Source organism: Portunus trituberculatus, chromosome 20 (genome assembly GCF_017591435.1).
Source record: "Portunus trituberculatus isolate SZX2019 chromosome 20, ASM1759143v1, whole genome shotgun sequence".
Classification (NCBI taxonomy): domain Eukaryota; kingdom Metazoa; phylum Arthropoda; class Malacostraca; order Decapoda; family Portunidae; genus Portunus; species Portunus trituberculatus.
In genome coordinates this window covers 17532627-17550514 of record NC_059274.1, presented here as the reverse complement: position 1 = coordinate 17550514, position 17888 = coordinate 17532627, and positions in this window count along the sequence as shown.

The window sequence follows — 17888 nt, the reverse complement described above, 5'->3', positions numbered from 1 at the left end:
CCAACCAGGGGTGGTATTCACTAACGCTCCTTACTTTAGCATTACGAACGAAGAAAAGATAAGAAGTCCATAAGAACTTCCCCTAAAGCGATTCACTATAGGTTTCTTAAGATCACCATCTTGGATACTTTCTTTTCTGCGGTTTTTCACTTCTCTGGTGGCAGTCTCCGCTAGATGGCTACATAGTTGACATTTTTTTTCTTCACACAATAGCAGCGCTTTTTCCTCGAGGGACATTAACCAATCAGCAGCCAATAAAAACAAATAATGCGTCAAAATCACACGATACAAGAGACAGCAGTGTCAGTGATACCCAAAACAGGGTTACAGAGCAACTCAGCCCATTGACAACTCGGTTCATTGTCAACTCGGCTTACTTTTACCAACTCGGACCACTGTGTGTGCCAACGCGGCCCATTGTGTGTATCAACATTATTAATGATGGAAAGCATGATCTACAAGTTACAAAACATATATTTATTACTTCATTGATGTTGATGATTTTAAAAGATGGGAATCAGTCACTGCCAAACCTTATATACGAATATACAAGTGAAATAAAAGCCATTCTTTAATTGCATTGTCACTGTCAGGCACACACACACACACACACACACACACACACACACACACACACACACACACACACACACACACACACACACACACACACACACACACACACACACACACACACACACACACACACACTCTCTCTCTCTCTCTCTCTCTCTCTCTCTCTCTCTCTCTCTCTCTCTTCTCTCTTCTCTCTCTCTCTCTCTCTCTCTCTCTCTCTCTCTCTCTCTCTCTCTCTCTCTCTCTCTCTCTCCGTACATCACTGCTAGGCACTCATACCTCCTAGATTATCGATTTACACTGTACACATTATCGCCAATAAGTCTCCATAAAAGTATTAGCAACTATCATTGAGCATCTTTCTAGATTCACTGTACTAGTACATATATCTAAATCTCCATCCCCTCTCATATGATAATGTAACTTACAATTAGCCTGTACATTTCACTCTCCTTTCATTTTCATCTGCAACTGTCTGATACACAAGTATTTTCATATATAGAGAGTCTTTCATCACTTCTCAGACCACATGGTTTGCTCTGAGATAATCAAAACGTACAGACTATAGTAGTAGTAGTAGTAGTAGTAGTAGTAGTAGTAGTAGCGGTAGCAACAGAAATAATACTTAGTAGTAGTAGTAGTAGTAGTAGTAGCGCAACAGAAATAATACTTAGTAGTAGTAGTAGTAGTAGTAGTAGCGGTAGCAACAGAAATAATACTTAGTAGTAGTAGTAGTAGTAGCAGCACAGTAAACCCCTGATTACCCGAAACGAAAGGGGGGAAGCCTCTCTCGGATAAGCTGATTTTTCAGATAATCCAGATTTATGATTTTTTACCTAAAAAAAATACTATTTTTTTAGGTTAAAAAAATCATAAAATTTACTGTTACGAAACCCAACCCCTTGGGACACGCACAGTTATCTCCAGACACATTTTTTTTTTCTTTTAAGGGAGGGTGAAGAAAAAAGTGGGCTAGCTAGAGAGAAAGTAGGGGTGAAGAAAATGGGTGAAAGAAAGTAGGAGAGAGATGGTTTGTGGGTTTAACCATTGTGCTATTTTTACTATAATTTTGTTTTATTTATTTCTTTTCTTTTGCAGTAACAGACATTCGTCCCTCATTCATTCATCTTTCATTCATACACGCAATTCGAGAGCTGCATCTTCACCAACAGGACCACAGCTTTCCCTATCAACACGGACTGGGGAAGAGTGGTCTGTCCACTGTAAGAGAGAGAGAGAGAGAGAGAGAGAGAGAGAGAGAGAGAGAGAGAGAGAGAGAGAGAGAGAGAGAGAGAGAGAGAGAGAGAGAGAGAGAGAGAGAGAGAGAGAGAGAGAGAGAGAGAGAGAGAGAGAGAGAGAGAGAGAGAGAGAGAGAGAGAGAGAGAGAGAGAGAGAGAGAGAGAGAGAGAGAGAGAGAGAGAGAGAGAGAGAGAGAGAGAGAGAGAGAGAGAGAGAGAGAGAGAGAGAGAGAGAGAGAGAGAGAGAGAGAGAGAGAGAGAGAGAGAGAGAGAGAGAGAGAGAGAGAGAGAGAGAGAGAGAGAGAGAGAGAGAGAGAGAGAGAGAGAGAGAGAGAGAGAGAGAGAGAGAGAGAGAGAGAGAGAGAGAGAGAGAGAGAGAGAGAGAGAGAGAGAGAGAGAGAGAGAGAGAGAGAGAGAGAGAGAGAGAGAGAGAGAGAGAGAGAGAGAGAGAGAGAGAGAGAGAGAGAGAGAGAGAGAGAGAGAGAGAGAGAGAGAGAGAGAGAGAGAGAGAGAGAGAGAGAGAGAGAGAGAGAGAGAGAGAGAGAGAGAGAGAGAGAGAGAGAGAGAGAGAGAGAGAGAGAGAGAGAGAGAGAGAGAGAGAGAGAGAGAGAGAGAGAGAGAGAGAGAGAGAGAGAGAGAGAGAGAGAGAGAGAGAGAGAGAGAGAGAGAGAGAGAGAGAGAGAGAGAGAGAGAGAGAGAGAGAGAGAGAGAGAGAGAGAGAGAGAGAGAGAGAGAGAGAGAGAGAGAGAGAGAGAGAGAGAGAGAGAGAGAGAGAGAGAGAGAGAGAGAGAGAGAGAGAGAGAGAGAGAGAGAGAGAGAGAGAGAGAGAGAGAGAGAGAGAGAGAGAGAGAGAGAGAGAGAGAGAGAGAGAGAGAGAGAGAGAGAGAGAGAGAGAGAGAGAGAGAGAGAGAGAGAGAGAGAGAGAGAGAGAGAGAGAGAGAGAGAGAGAGAGAGAGAGAGAGAGAGAGAGAGAGAGAGAGAGAGAGAGAGAGAGAGAGAGAGAGAGAGAGAGAGAGAGAGAGAGAGAGAGAGAGAGAGAGAGAGAGAGAGAGAGAGAGAGAGTGCTTCTTTTTGTGATTTTGTCCCATGTGCTTGTAGTGGACAGGCTTCCCCAAAAAAGACACAGCTAAACCCTGTTAATATATGACTGCTGGTGCTGCAGACCCGAGATTTCGGTATTTACATAGTCATGTTGGGTGATTATACATTAGGAATGATTACATGTGTAATAATCTTGACTTTAGATAGTTTTCATAAGTTATACATTCTTTCAAGTTAGTAGTTAATTAGTTATTTCTTTTGTATTAATTTTGTTATTGGGTATAAGTTAGTTTTGTTCCTGTTAGTAGTTAGTTAGTTGTGTTAGTTTAGAGGAAGGATAAGGATAAGGATCAGGTTATAGATCGCTGTCTCGCTGTCGTCGTCCTGGTGGTCTCTGTGGAAAGACTGAACAAAATTAACGTTGCCTAGTAATTATTGGTTCAGGAATAACTTGGTGTATTACTTTGGTGGTTTTGGGGAACCATGAGTGTTCTCTTTCGTGGTTTGCTATTAACCTGTTACTGAACCTGTTCAGGTTCAGTGACTCTCACAGCTTCCCAGGCTTTCTTAGCTTTTTGATTAACTGAAATATTTAGTGGAGTAATGTTATTTTTGTGTGAAGCTCTTCCAGGTTTGCCTCGTTATCTTCATTGCAGTTTATGAACTTTATTGCTTTATATAGTACCACTTGCATGTTTCTTTTTTGTATAAGTGACATTGCACATACTGGAATTGGCCGATATTCTAATATTGGTATAAAAATTGTTTTTACAAGAGTGGTTTTTATTTTAAGTGATAGATTGCGAAATCTTCTTAAGTTGGTTAAGACTGCATTTCCTTTGTTTTAATGTTCGAACAGTGTCTGATCATTCCTGTGCTTTGCAGTTTTAGTCCCAGAAATTTACCTTGTTTGCAAGTGTCTAAATCTATACCATTTGCTTTAATTTTCATAGTTTCATATTGGACAATAGGTATTATTTTAGATTTTTATTCACTTGTTTGAATTTTCTATGATTTTTCATATTTATTCTTTTGATTTCTCTTTTAACTTTAATTTTAAGCATATTTTTATATTTACTTGGTGATGTTATGACCTGAGTAATATCTTCTGCAAATATAGTGTCAAGGCAGTTTGGCCCTGCCTGCGGTAGATCGTTGGTATATATTGAATACATTGTGGGGGAGAGTACGCTCCCTTGAGGTACTCCACTTTTTAGTTCTATTCCATTGCTTTGGTCATTGCCAATTACAATTGTTGCTGTTCTATTATTTAAAAAATTGTACAAGGTTTTCTCTAATATTGTAGGCATTTTTAGTCTTATTAATTAATCTATATTTTAATCCATCGTGCCAAACTTTATCAAATGCCTTGGCAACATCTCTTAATACTACGTAAACTTGGTGTTTGTTAGGCAGTGCATTTGCAATAGTTTCATAGGTGGTAGTTATTGCTGTATGCGTTCCTTTATAAATTCTGAAGCCATGTTGTCTTTCGTGTAAAATATTATTTTCTGTTAGAAATGAGTTTAATCTTCTTTGTAGTATTCTCTCATATAGTTTCCCTGGGACTTCTATTAGCGAAATTGGTCTATAGTTAAGCGGCTGAATTGGTGACTTATCTTTTTTAGGAATAAATTTAATTATAGCAGATTTGAATGCATTTGGAAAATATCCAGCTGAGTAGCAAGCATTTTTTTTTTTTTTTTTTTTTTACATTACAAGGGCACTGGCCAAGGGAAAACAAAGTGTTGGAAAAAAAAATCCCGCTGGAGTAGGCAGTATATATATGTTTTTAAGTTGTTCTAGGGGTTTATCTGGGATATTATCTAATATCAATTTATTGATTTTAGAAATTCCTGGTGCCTTATTTTTAAATCTTCTTATATAACTTTTTATTTCGTCTTTTTCAATTTTTCTTGTTTGATAGTTTTCTTCATTTCATCCAGCTTGTCCGTAGTTCGTTACTGTATGTTCTGGTGGTGGCGATGCTTGAGCTGTGTGGTTTGAGGGAATGTTATTGCTAGTCGGCACGGAGCTGCTCGAAACCGACGTCTGGTCAGCACGCTGGCTAGCTTGAGAGTCCTACTTCACCTTCTTCTAGCATCTGGCTTAGTCGGTGTTTACCTCGGGGGTTTTATAGTGGAAAAAAGACACCCATAGTTCCGGGTTACAAAAACGTTCTGGGGTCCCAAGAGAGTACTTAACTTTTGAGGTACGTACCAAGTCCATACGTGTTTCGTGATTAACTCTTAGCAGAGATACGCACTTCTTAAGGACATACAGAATACGTAACTGTTTAGTGAATCCTGCCCCAGCAGCTAATACGAATAAATAATCCATCATAATCACAAGATAAAGAGTGTCAATGGAGCCAAAACAATTACAGAGTAGCTCAGCTCATTGTCAACTCTTGTCACCTATACCAAACTGGACAAGTGTGTACCAATGTGGTCCATTGTGTGGATCAACATTATTAATGAAAAACATGATCTACAATTTACAAAACATTTGTTTATTACTTTAGCAATATTGATCAGTCACAAAGATGGGATTCACAGTCACTGCCAAACACTACAAGTGAAATAAAGGCAATTCTTACATTGCATTGTCACTGTCAAGCTCTCTCTCTCTCTCTCTCTCTCTCTCTCTCTCTCTCTCTCTCTCTCTCTCTCTCTCTCTCTCTCTTTATTTAAACTTAGTTACCATTACAATATTTACATAATAAACTTAAAGTTGCTAGTGGACACTAGGCAATATTCTATGTAAAAGTTTATGTGAGTGGCAGGTACCTGAGGTGGCAACCGCGCCAACTAGCATGATACACTATATACTTTATATACATTATGTACAGGAGGAGCACGTACAGCAACACTTAGAAAACACACTACCTCACAACACAACACAGTTAACACGCTTAGACCCCCATCACTATCTCACAACACCCTTTGAAGAGGAGGATGTCTCAAAGATGCTCAGGTACACCCCAAAACGCGCCCCCGGCCCAACAGGCATAACCTGGCCAATGATTAAAAACCTTCCCCCAGAGATCATAACCAGCATCACGAAAATCTTCAATGCCTCCCTCTCCTCCGGGTATTTCCCAAAGCCATTCAAAATTTCAAATATAACACTCATCCCGAAGCCCGGCAAAGATCTACATCTCTCCGAAAATTATCGTCCCATAAGCTTGTTGGAAATACTCGGAAAAACCTTCGAGCGGTTAATCAATCAGAGACTAAGAACACACCTCGAAAGTAACGAAATGCTGGCCCCCCAGCAATTTGGCTTTCGAAGTAATGCCTCAACTGAGGACGCCCTGAATAGTATCATCACATATTTAGATGCAAACTCGCTCTATTTTAGATCTGCTCCAGTGACAAAAGACGTCAAAAAAGCTTTTGACACAGTTTGGCACACAGGATAGAAATACAAAATCTGCAATAACTTCAACCTGCCCCCATTAACCCAAAAAATCCTGTGCAATTTCTTAGAAGAGCGAGAAACTAGAATCCGCCACCAGAACGTCTTCTCCGCTTTCTTCTCCCCCCAGGCCGGAGTCCCACAAGGCTCCGTATTCTCCCCCACCCTCTACAACATGTATACCGCCGACTTGTCCTGCCCCACTTACAACGACTCACTAACAATCCAATATGCAGACGATGTAACGCAATTGGCGCGCGCCAGGTCGTTAGATCGTCTTACAGACAAAATTCAAGAAGAGTTATCGACAAAAAGCTTATGGGAGTTAAAATGGCGCATCAACTCTCATCCCGAAAAATCCAAGGTGACATATTTCAATATCAAATCTAATCCCCCACGCCAAATCTCACTCTATAAAGACTTTCCAAATCCTGTACCCATCCCAATCAGCAGCAACAACACTGTCCTTGGCCTCACCATCAACAAACACCTTAGGTTTCACATCCATATAAACCAAAAAGTCGGCATTGCGTCAAGGGCCCTGAGCAACTTGGAACGTTTTCGCGACAGTACCACAAAGACGAAACTTCACCTCTATAAAGCTCTTATTCTTCCCCTACTAACATACTGCCCCCTGTCTCTGTCTCTAGCAGCCCTTCCAACCTTCAAAACTACAAAGGGTCCAGAACCGGGCAATTCGTTTCGCTCTTGGAACGAAATGGTTCGACTTCCGGACATCTTTATCTCTCCACAAGGAGTCCAGCATCCCGCCACTAAACATCACACTCCACAACAGAATAGACAAACAACTAAGTACATTTTCAGACAGACACACAGACATATACAACTTCTTGAAAAACCTTCCCCCAGCATACAGACATCTTCCCCACACCACCCTCCTCGACCCTCCAGACGAACCTCCTAACCCCATCTACAAATAACGGACTCCTTCTTCTCATCTTTCTCTAGCCTTTTTCCCAATCATAACAAACATTTTACCTGAAGCGTGTGGGGGTCAGCTGCTGCGCCATCCGACCGATGATATACCCTTGCGATCCCTGTATCCTCGGGTAAACGGGGAATCGAGTCCCTTATTCGTCTCTCGTTATGGCGGCGGCGGCGGGCCCCATTCCGCCCATCTTCCTCTTCCACCTCCTTCCAGTCATTATCTCCCATTTCTCTACTAACCTTCCTCTTCCGGCGTGTGGAGGTGAGCTGGCGTGCCATCCGACCGATGATATACCCTTGTGATCCCGATATCCTCGGGTAAACGGGGAATCGAGTCCCTTATTCATCTCTCGTTCGGCAACGACAGCAAACCTCATTCCACCCATCTTTTTCTACACTCTTCCTCCCAGTCTTTTATCTCTTCATCCCTATTAACACACCTTTTTCTGCCGCGTGTGGGGGTCAGCTACCGTGCCACCCGACCGATGATATACCCTTGCGATCCCGGTATCCTCGGGTAAACAGGGAATCGAGTCCCCTATTCATCACTCGCTCTGGCGGCGGCAGCAGACCCCACTCCGCCCTTTATCTCTTTCCCTTCTCACTTCTCCCTAACCTAACTACTCCAGGTGTCAGAGTGGCATCACCCCTTCTCCCACTAACCGCCGTCCCCCCACCAAATTTGCCCTTTTAATCGTTCTTCTCATCTCCACAGCAGGCTGATAACTCCAGGACGTACCAGAACATCAGGATCTCCAGCACGAGCCAGCCAGCAAAGGAGATGGCAGACACCACCAGCTTCACTCATCACATTCATCTATTCACAAATAAAAGTTGCACATCCCCCTCTCACCAACCTCGCAAATAAAGTTATACCATTATCCCCCAACCCCCAATCATTTCACCAAATCTACTACTATCCGTTTTTCGGAATCCACGTAAAACTGTAGGTCCCTCCGCTATACGGATGTACTCACTCCATCCTCCCTATTTGTCATCCTTTTCCCTTCTACTGCACCATATTCAATTTTCCTCCTTCACGGTGTTTTTTTGGTTGCTAAGGGACACCAGTATTTTGCCGCCATTTCTGTAGAGGTGCGGGGCCCTCGTTCGCTGCGTGGGCGGTCCGGCGCTTGCGTGTGCTTGGTGTTGGTGCGGTTTCCTTGTCTCCACCTGACCCGGCCCTCAAGATTCAAGAAAAGAAACAAAAAGTAGAGTGATACTTTACTAAAAACCATCTTGCGCCTGGGTCAATCCCCAGTGACTTTATTCTCCTACTAAAGCTCCCTTCTTATCGACCGTGACAGGACTCTGATGTGTTTTTTTCTGTGACTTACTCTGCGTGTGGTTTAAATTTACCTTTGTGCGATCAAGTGGCTCCTTTTGGGTTAAACGTGCTTCGTGACTTTCATTGGTATCGCATAGCAGTGGTAGAGCAGGAAACCAGGTAGAAAGGCGTGTTCACCGATAGCACTTATCTCTATTTTTGCACATAGGCAGGTGTGTAATAAGTGTTATCCAAGTGTTGGGATCATCATATGTTCATGCGAACCCTCAATCCCCTCACTTCGCGGATCATTTTTCTCGCTAGTTAGAATCGGCCATTTTAACTAGTCTCTCAGACTAATCCGCCTCCTTATCAATAACAAGTCTCAGTACAATTCGCTCCTCACTCTCAAGTCTCGTAACTAGAGTAATCCGGATCCCTCTTAATGCCGTAACTCTCTAGTTTACCCCTCATTAGTGATTGTACTCATAAGTGTTTACTTAAGTATAATCTAGGTAATTTCAAGGTTGCCTTTATTATCACTCTGCCAAGTTCCTCACTTAAGTAATTCGCTTATCATTTTTTTTTTTTTGTGGTTTAACATCTATTTAATATGGCTTCCGCTCAGTTTAACGTTGAAGATTTTTGTGCCGACCCTTCTCTGGAACAACTTAAAGATGCTAATATAAAGAAGGACCAATGGAAGACCATCGCTAAACATTTTGATGTTCCCATCACGTCTCAGATGACTAAAGAGGTCATTAAGAATGTAGTTGTTGAACATCTAGTGCAAGAAGGTCAGTTGCTAGGAAATGCCATAGAAGAGTTAACTCCCATGTCAGCCTCTACGAGGACTATAATACACAGTCCCCAGGAAGAACAGGATAAGAGTAGGATAAGTCAATGGGAAATTGAGAAGCTTAAACTAGAATACCGGATGCATGAAAACAAATGCAACTACAGGAAAAACAAATGCAACTACAGGCAGAAAAGAAGATAAAGATAAAGAGAGAAATTACAGAAAGACAAATGCAACTACAGGCAGAAAAAGAAGAAAGAAATGCAACTACAGGAAAACAAATGCAACTACAGGCAGAAAAGAAGAGAGAGAATTTCAGTTACAACTTAAAAGGCAGGAGAAAGAGTTAGAAATTCAGGAGTTAGCCCTACGAAATGACGCTAAGTTTAGAGGGAAGAAATAGATATAAAGAAACAGTTAGCAAGCTTTAATCCTGCTACAGCTGCTCCGCTAGTTCCCCCTTTTGATGAATCTGATGTTGACGGGTCATTTCGCGCTTTTGAGAGCATTGCTAATAGGAATAAATGGCCCAAGGATCAGTGGGTGTCTCTCCTTGTCCCTAAGCTAGTAGGAAAAGCTTATAGGGTATACAACGGCCTTAGTGATGAGGTAGAATATGAAGAGATCAAAGGTAACATTCTAGACGCCTACTCTATCACTTCTGATGGATACAGACAGCAGTTTCGAAAGTATGTGAAACCAGAGTCTCACACCTATGTTGAATTCGCTAGTGAGAAACTAAGACAATTTAAGAAATGGTTAGCCGCCCTTAACATTACCACCTTTTCGGAGTTGCTCAATCTAATGGTCCTGGAAGAATGGAAGAACAAGTTACCCTTTAATATTCTGAGGCATGTGGAAGAACGGGAGAGAGTGATCTTATGTCTGCCGCTAAAGTGGCTGATGCGTTTGCTTTGTTGATGGGATCCCTGGGTAGTAGAGGTCGTGGTTCACTGTCTAATGTTAGGTCCTCCTTTGGGGAAGGTTTTGGGGGCGCGGGTGGTAAGCCAACCGGATTCTCGCCAAATGCATATAATTCCCCCTGGTGTACATACTGTAAGAAGCCAGGTCACACGATCCAGAAATGTAGACACCCAAATTGCAAGGGTTCTCAACGTCAATTTTCTTTTGTGGCCCCTAAACCTAACACATTTGAGAACAAGAAACCAGTGGCCCTAGCTAACCCTGTCAACTCTCCTCTAGAACTTTATGACTCGTACATGTATCAAGGTAAAGTGTCCCTGACTGATGGTAAAGACAAGGCAATAAATATCAAGGTTCTGCGTGATACAGGTGCTGCCCAATCCATCTTAAGGGAAGATGTCATCCCTAACATCAAACAGGCTTTCACTGGGGAGAAGGTGATCCTTACAGGTCTCGAATCACAGCTCTCCTATCCTTTGGCTAATATTAGCTTACAGTGCCCGTTCATTTCAGGAGAGGTTGAGGTAGCCATTAAACCTGGTGAACTGCCAGTACCGGGGTACATCTTGTACTGGGTAATGATCTTGCGGGTAACTTGGCTGTTCCAAACTTAATTGTTCTTGATTCTCCCTTAACAGAAAGTCCCACTAAGACCCTGGACGAAACATCCCTCACTTCTTCCCAGTGTGTGCAGTCACCAGGTCTCAGTCCAAGTCCCCTGCCCTTTCATCACCTCCTCCACCAATGATTGCCTCTACTGACAACTTGTATAATAACATCATTTCAAAGGAGAATTTGATTAATGCTCAGGAACAGGATCTCACTTTGGCTAAGATCAGACATGTTGCCAGTGAGACAAAGGATATGTCTAAATTGCCTTGTTTTTATTATCAGGAAGGAGTCCTGATGCGTGCCTACAGACCTCCTGAACTGAAACAACTAGACACCTGGTCAGAAACACATCAAGTTGTCATCCCTTGTCTGTAAGACCAGCCATTATAGAACTAGCTCATGATGGATTGTCAGGTCATCTAGGCATCCAAAAACCTACAAGAAGGCTCTTCAACATTTTTTTGGCCAGGAATGAAAAAGGATGTGTCACACTATGTAAAAACATGTCACATATGTCAAATTGTGGGTAAGCCTAACGAACGCCTTGTGCCAGCTCCTCTGACGCCTATTCCAGTTCAGACGGAGCCCTTCGAAAAGATCATTCTAGACTGCGTAGGGCCCTTACCCAAAACCAAACGAGGGAATCAGTATTTGTTAACCCTCATGGATCCCACTACCAGGTACCCTGAAGCATTCCCTCTTAAGAACATCACATCAAAGACCATTGTAAAACATCTAATACATTTTTCACCTCGGTAGGAATTCCAAAACAAATTCAGTCTGACAAGGGTAGCAATTTCACTAGCCATTTTTTCCAACAGATAGTGAATGAGCTAAACATCGACCATGTTACCTCCTCGGCTTACCACCCCAATCCCAAGGCTGTCTGGAGCGGTTTCACCAAACATTAAAATCCATGATGAAGAAGTATTGCTTGGAGCATCAAGGAGACTGGGATGAAAGTATTTCTTTCCTTCTCTTCGCTTTAAGAGAATCTCCTCAAGATTCTTTAGGTTACTCCCTTTTGAATTACTCTATGGTAGACAGATCAGGGGGCCTCTCAAAATATTAAAGGATCAATGGTTTACTCAAAATACTCCTTCAAGCCCCAGTGTGTCTGACTACATCAGTAACCTTAAGAATAAAATCAGTGAAGTCAGATCTTTTGCTAAATCAAACTTCCTCAAATCTCAAACTAAAATGCAACAGAATTCTCTTCCCAAATCTGTCATGAGAAGTTTCAAACCAGGAGACAAGGTTTTACTTTTTCTCCCCACTCCAGGCAATGCTCTTCACAGTAAGTTCATGGGACCTTATGTTGTGGCTCAAAACTAAGTCCATTAAATTATGTGGTCCACACTCCTGACCGTCGTAAGGATTCCCAACTAGTTCATATTAATCTAATGAAACCTTACCACTCCAGAGAACCAGAGGACGACTTGTCTCGCACTGTACCTGTATGTCTGGTAGGGAAGGAGTCTGGTCCTGTGCCCCCCGAGGAAGAGTCCGACATCGAATTCCTCTTCTCGTCACCTAAAGGACGCCCCTCAAACAGCCAAATCATGTCCAACCTTGATGAGGTGTTTCTTTCCTTAACACCTTCACAACAGTCTGATCTTAAAAGTTATTGCTAGACTTTTCTGAAATCACAGGTGACCTTCCAGGAGTTTGTAATACTATCCAACATGACATAACATTAATATCTAATGACATCAAGCCTATAAGACAACCAGCCTATCGCATTTCACCCATTAAAAGAGACTTGATGAAAAAGAGGTAGACTATCTGCTCTGTCATCACCTTGCAGAACCTAGTATATCTCCTGGGCTTCTCCTGCCTGTTAACATCTAAGCCAGATGGTAGTAGTCGATTTTGCACCGACTACAGGAAATTAAATAAAGTGACGGTGCCAGACTCCTACCCATTGCCCTTGATAGAGGACCTTATAGATAGTATAGGAGTAGCCAAATTTGTAACCACTATAGACTTGCTTAAAGGTTACTACCAGATTCCCCTCTCGGACGAGGCCCAAATAATATCCGCCTTCATCACCCCCTTCGGACTATACCAATACACAGTGATGCCCTTTGGCTTGTCTAATGCTCCCGCCACCTTCCAGAGGGCTATAAATTACATCACTCAGGACTTGGAGGGAACATCTGCATATCTGGACGACCTGGTGGTGACTGCGGACGACTGGGCGACACATCTGACCCGTCTTCGGAGGCTGATGGGTCGGTTGCAGGAAGCCGGGCTTACAATCAACCTGGCCAAGTCCACCTTCGGGAAGTCTACGGTGGTCTACCTGGGACATGTGGTGGGGAACGGCAAGGTTCACCCCAAGAGAGCCAACGTGGAGGCCATCCTTGGCTTCCCTGTTCCTACCACCAGGAAAGCTCTCATGAGGTTCTTGGGGATGGCTGGGTTTTACAGACGCTTCTGTAAGAACTTTTCCACCCTGGCCGCCCCCCTGACGGACCTTATCAGCACTTCCGTCCCCTTCCACTGGACCCCGACTTGTGACCAAGCCTTCCAACACCTCAAGGCGTTTCTCTCCTCGGAACCAGTGGTCTGGACGCCGGATCACTCCCGCCCCTTCCATCTACAGTCCACCATATCAAGGGGGTGGACAACATCATCGCCGACGCCTTATCCAGATCTCCTGTCTCACCTCCTTCATGAGCCCATTACGGAGGTCTTAGGGGGAAGGAAATGTTACGGCCCGCCCGTAACATGCATTACTACCATCACCTCCTCCGCTTGTTACCTCGTTCGCCACCTCTCCGCCTCCCCTTCCACGTCACCGTCTCGTGAACCTTCCACGCCACCGTTTCATGAACCTCCACGTCACCGTTTCATGAAGCCCGCTACTGTCCCGAAGTTGGATTCACGCGGCCCCTTTCGACTCAACCGAAAGTGTTGAGCCAGCTCTTGGCTTTCTGGATTGGAAGTTGAGATCCAAGCCTCAACCAGTGAACACAACGCCTCTTGGGTCTACCGTGGGATCAACCATCACCCAGCATTTCACCACTGCGACACCGCATAAGTATCACTTCCCTCGTCCGTGTTTTCCACATTGCCTCTATATAGGATTAGGATTATTGTTAGGTATTAAGTTGGGTTCTTTATTGTTGTATTTATTACTGTGTTATATGTATATGTGTATGTCATTTTCCTGTGTTTCATGTTATATATCTGTGTTTCATGTTTCTTGTTATATATGTGTCAATTTCATTATGGGTTATTAAAATAGCTTTTAAAGTGACCCCTTTGCATTTCCTCACCAGTTGAACCTGCAGTGTTTTTTTATTGTTATTGTTCACCGGCTCTCCGATGCCAATCTTACCAGTTTAACCGGTGAACGTAACACTCTCTCTCTCTCTCTCTCTCTCTTTGCTAGGCACTCACATGCACCTCCCAGATCACAGCACACACAAACACAGCCGCCACCACAGGCACGGTTGTAGCCCCACCCACCCACACAACACACCACCTCAAAAGTGGACCTTCCCATGTCTGGCAGTCTTTGTTTTGAAACACTTGCCACAGTCATCACACTCATAATTCCTAACACCACTATGTGTCAGGCTGTGTGTGGTGAGGTGAGACTTTAGAGTAAATTTCTTCCCACATTCACCACACTCATAAATCCTAACACCACTGTGTGATAGGGTGTTCTTGGTGAGGTTAGATTTCAGAGTAAATTTTCTCCTACACTCACCACATTTATAATTCCTAACACCACTGTGGCTATTCATTAGAATTAATTCTGATTGGATTTTCAAGTAGTTTTCAATAAGGGAGTGTTTATTTGTTCTCCAGCTCATGGTATTATGTTGTATTATTGTTAGATAACTTGTCATGATGGTAGTATTTTTTTTTCTGGAATCCCTATGTTGGGCTGGTGACCTTTCTACTTGTAATCCTGATCTTATTTTACGAAATTCATCATCAGAGATTGTGCTCCAGCAACTTTTTAACTTAATTTTGTCTTTTAGAGTCAGTTTGTATATTTGTTCATTTTCAAATTTGTCATTTTTATATGTGAATTTATATGTATTATTCCCTAGGTGTTACGGCTCGCCCGTAACATACTCCACTACCATCACCTCCTCCGCTTGCTACCTCGTTCGCCACCTCTCCACCTCCCCTTCCACGTCACCGTCTCATGAACCTTCCACGTCACCGTCTCATGAAACCCCGCTACTGTCCCGAAGTTGGATTCACGCGGCCCCATTCGACTTAAGCGGAAGTGTTAAGCAAGCTCCCTGCTTTCTGGAAGTCTCGGTCGAGATCAAGGCCTCAACCAGTGAACACAACGCCTCTTGGACTACCGTGGGATCCACCTCACCCAGCACTTCACCACTGCGATACCTCATAAGTATCACTTCCCCTCGTCCCGTTTTTTCCATATTGCCTCCATATAGGATTAGTATTATTGTTAGGTATTAAGTTGGGTTCTTTATTGTTGTATTTATTTCTGTGTTATATCTATGTGTATGTCAGTCTCATTATTGGGTTATTAAATAGCTTTTTAAGTGCCCCCTTTGCATTTCCTCACCAGTTGAACCTGCGGTGTTTTTTTTTTTTTTATGAGTGAGGTTAATAGCAAACCACGAAAGAGAACATTCATGGTTCCCCAAAACCAGTAAAGTAATACACCAAGTTATTCCTGATCCAATAATTACTAGATAACGTTAATTTTGTTCAGTCTTTCCACAGAGACCACCAGGAGGAGGACAGCGAGACAGCGATCTACAACCTGATCCTTATCCTTATCCTTCCTCTAAATAACTTCACTTCTTCATCTTTCCCTCCTTTATTTCATCCTGATGGCACCACTGCTATCTCTTCTGTCTCTAAAGCTGAACTCTTTTCTCAAACCTTTGCTCACAACTCCACCTTGGACGATTCTGGGCTTGTCCTCCTCTCCTCCTCCTCTGACTATTTCATGTCTACAATCAAAATTCTTCGTAATGATGTTTTCCATGCCCTTACTGGCCTAAACCCTCTGAAGGCTTATGGACCTGATGGGGTCCCTCCTATTGTTCTCAAAAACTGTGCTTCTGTGCTTGCACCTTGCCTGGCCAAACTCTTCTAACTTTGTCTATCGACTTCTACCTTTCCTTCCTGCTGAAAGTTCGCCTACATTCAGCCTGTTCCTAAAAAGGGTGACCGTTCTAACCCCTCAAACTACCGCCCTATAGCTTTAATCTCTTGCTTGTCTAAAGTTTTTGAATCTATCCTGAATAGGAAGATTCTCAAACATCTGTCACTTCACAATCTTCTGTCTGATCGCCAGTATGGCTTCCGTCAAGGTCGCTCTACTGGTGATCTTCTGGCTTTCCTTACTGAGTCTTGGTCATCCTCTTTTAGAGATTTCGATGAAACTTTTGCTGATGCGCTAGACATATCAAAAGCTTTTGATAGAGTCTGGCATAAAGCTTTGATTTCAAAACTGCCCTCTTACGGCTTCTATCCTTCTCTCTGCAACTTTATCTCATGGTTCCTTTCCGACCGCTCTATTGCTGCTGTGGTAGACGGCTACTGTTCTTCTCCTAAACCTATTAATAGCGGTGTTCCTCAGGGTTCTGTCCTGTCATCCACTCTCTTTCTATTATTCATTAATGACCTTCTTAACCAAACTTCTTGCCCTATCCACTCCTACGCTGATGATACCACCCTACATCTTTCCACGTTCTTTCAGAGACGTCCAACCCTTCAGGAAATGAACAGATCACGCGGGGACGCCACGGAACGTCTGACTTCCGATCTTTCTAAAATTTCCGATTGGGGCAGAGAAAATCTAGTAGTTTTCAATGCCTCAAAAACTCAATTCCTCCATCTATCAACTCGACACAACCTTCCAGACAACTATCCCCTCTTCTTCAATGACACTCAACTGTCTTCCTCTTCCACAATGAATATCCTCGGTCTGTCCTTTGCTCATAATCTTAACTGGAAACTTCACATCTCATCTCTTGCTAAAACAGCTTCTATGAAGTTAGGTGTTCTGAGGCGTCTCCGCCAGTTTTCTCGCCCTCCAACTGCTTACTCTGTATAAGGGCCTTATCCGTCCCTGTATGGAGTACTCTTCGCATGTTTGGGGGGTTCCAGTCACACAGCTTTGCTTGATAGGGTGGAATCGAAAGCTCTTCGTCTCATCAACTCCTCTCCTCTGACTAACTGTCTTCAGTCTCTTTTTCACCGCCGAAATGTTGCATCCCTTTCTATATTTTATCGCTATTTTCATGGTAACTGTTCTACTGATTTTGCTAACTGCATGCCTCCCCTCTTCCTGCGGCCACGCTGCACAAGGCTTTCTTCTTCCTCTCATCCCTATTCTGTCCAACTCTCTAATGCAAGTGTTAACCAGTACGCTCAATCATTCATCCCTTTCACTGGTAAACTCTGGAACTCCCTCCCTGCATCTGTATTTCCAAATTCCTACAACTTGTCTTCTTTTAAGAGGGAGGTATCGAGGCATTTGCTCCCCTAATTCTGGCTAACGGTTTTGGCACTTTTTATACTCTTTGGAGAGCCAGCGCTCAAGTGGGCTTTTTTCTAACTTTCTTTTTTTTACCCTTGGTTGGCCCTTTTCCCTACGTAAAAAAAAAAAAAAAAAACTAACACAACTAACTAACTACTAACAGGAACAAAACTAACTTATACCCAATAACAAAATTAATACAAAACAAATAACTAATTAACTACTAACTTGAAAGAATGTATAACTTATGAAAATTATCTAAAGTCAAGATTATTACACATGTAATCATTCCTAATGTATAATCACCCAACATGACTATGTAAATACCGAAATCTCGGGTCTGCAGCACCAGCAGTCATATATTAACAGGGTTTACCTGTGTCTCTTTTGGGGAAGCCTCTCCACTACAAGCACATGGGACAAAATCACAAAAAGAAGCTCTCTCTCTCTCTCTCTCTCTCTCTCTCTCTCTCTCTCTCTCTCTCTCTCTCTCTCTCTCTCTCTCTCTCTCTCTCTCTACTACTACTACTACTACTACTACTACTACTACTACTACTACTACTACTACTACTA